This window comes from Populus euphratica, unplaced genomic scaffold (genome assembly GCF_000495115.2).
Source record: "Populus euphratica unplaced genomic scaffold, PopEup_1.0 scaffold90.1, whole genome shotgun sequence".
In the NCBI taxonomy this organism is placed as follows: domain Eukaryota; kingdom Viridiplantae; phylum Streptophyta; class Magnoliopsida; order Malpighiales; family Salicaceae; genus Populus; species Populus euphratica.
Genome location: NW_011499973.1, coordinates 559785 through 562012, shown reverse-complemented (window position 1 = coordinate 562012; position 2228 = coordinate 559785). Strand labels below are relative to the sequence as shown.

Sequence of the window (2228 nt, the reverse complement as noted above, 5' to 3'; positions counted from 1 at the left end):
ATTGATTTTTCTATAATAAAAAAAAAAAATCCAAAATTGAATTTCAATTAAAAAAAAAAAGAAGCATGAAGCGATTCCAAGCCATAGCTTTGTAAGAACAAATTACCAGGGGACAAGTCCCAATTTTTCTAATAATTCCAACTCCCTCCCACCTATAACAGTTTCCCAACTGATCGTTTGACTTGTAGCATCTCTTGGAAAAATTGTAAATCTCCCTTTCAATGCACCATCGAGGCACCACATCACACTTCCTAGCTCAAGATTTATAGCACTATAGACTATGTAGGCACATCTTTTTGGATATGCCCAGAATTAGGGATACCATGATACCCAACTATCTTACCAAACATAGTGACAACCTTATCTTTTGAAAACTTAAAGAACTTGAAAAAACTAATGTTGAAAATATGGTTTTATTTGAAGTTTATACCTTATCGCTTCATATTACATATAAAGATGGTTTTATTTTTTCTTTTCAACAAATTTGGATGCATCATATGTTGAAAACATGATCTATAAGAACAAGAAGACACGGAGCTGAATTGGATATAGGGAATAATGCCACTTTATTATTATACAGGACGGCTTAAAAGGCTTGGAAGTGTCAAAACAGGTTGAACAGGCTTAACGTTTCGGTACCTTTATGTAACCTACATGTGTGGAATTTGAAACCTTCGTTAAGGTTTGGAGATCATAAGCAATCGTACACTTGGATGTCTCCTTGTTGTAGAAGTAACCCAAACACTTACAGTCACTTGAACATTTTTTTCCAGTCATCCTCCTTCACTGCTACGCTCCCACTTGCATAAATGCTCATGGAATGATCACCGCCTTCTAATTTATAGTAGTAAAAATCCTTGGAACCATATGCGGGTGGCTTTACGGGCTCGCAATTCTTGCTCCAGCCCAGAAGACCTCTTGGTAATGGGCAAGCAACACAATGGCTGTCTTCACAGAACCCAAACTTACCACATCTCTCTGGTAACTGGCACTCACTCTCTGGAAAACCATCCCTGGAGAAGAGATTGAAGCTCACATCCCATGCCATGTAGTCCACCTTATTGTTGTAAGTGTAGATGATAAGGTTCCCATCTATCCCAATTCTAAGAAATGACAACGTAGCATTGAATTTAGGTCTGGCGTATACGCTCCAACCACCAGAAGATAAATCCAAAGTCACCTCGCTGGCCGAATTGTCATAAGGATCTTGGTTACAATTTAGAGTCACATTTTGTAGATGATCTTGGCGTGTATCGAACGTGTAATAGAAATATTGTTTATGAGAATTCGGATTCTTATAGTACATCACCAATCTTTTGTTCCATGACCAGGCTATGGGCGCCATCAGAGTTCTCCTTCTGTGAGGCCCGACTCACAAGTCTAGTTGCACCTCGGACCCGAAGAGATTGTCCCATCAAGAGAGTATCAGTAGGAGAGTCAAAGCTTTGCCAGATAAACTTACCCTTAGAATCACGAAGCACCATGTTACCATTGGTCAGCACTTCGAACCCAGCAACACCTTTATTGGCAGTGTTGGTTTGCCAAGCAACCCTGCCATCAGCATCGGCTAAGACAAGGTTTCCATCCTTTCCAAAGGTAAGAGTAGCATTTTCGCAAACCCAGCGTTAGCAGTGTTGGGTTGCCTCGATTGGCTTCCCAAACCCAGCGCATTGTTGATTCTGACCTCTTAGTACCCATACGTAGAGCTAGAGTGTATGCATTAGGGGTGGTGTTATAAAACATAAGCTGGAATGGGGAAGTGCTTTGGGGCAGTGGACGATAATCTGGAACATACTCCGAAATGTATTGCCCAAACTCTCCTTCATTGACGTACTTAAATGTTGAAGGAGGAACAGTAGAGTGGGCAATGAAGAATATTGATAGGAACAGACATAGAGAAAACAATTTTGACATACTTAAATTTCGGCTTGCTGGGTAGCTGTAGATAGCGTGGATATTTTATCAGGGCAGAAGGATCCCTTTTATAAGCAGATAAGGATAGCATTAACTCCATGTTTGCTGAAAGGGACAGAGGTACTTACTACCTCTATTTCGAAAAGTAAATTATATAAATTCAACAGACAATTTATGTCTTTGTATTTTAGATTAGCTTAGCCAATTTTCCCCGATAAGTTTTCGGTTAAAATCGCTTTTTCTAAAAAAAAAAAACAGAGAGAAAAAGGAAATCATGAAAGGACTCCATTTTTTTCATGAATTTACCTGTTTTA

The 2228-nt window shown here is 39.3% G+C and overlaps 1 pseudogene; it reads right to left on the bottom strand.

Annotated features, from left to right (window-relative positions):
- Window positions 1-557: 557 nt before the first annotated feature.
- LOC105139371 (epidermis-specific secreted glycoprotein EP1-like) lies at window positions 558-2014 on the bottom strand (annotated as a pseudogene).
- Between the last annotated feature and the right edge of the window lie 214 nt (window positions 2015-2228).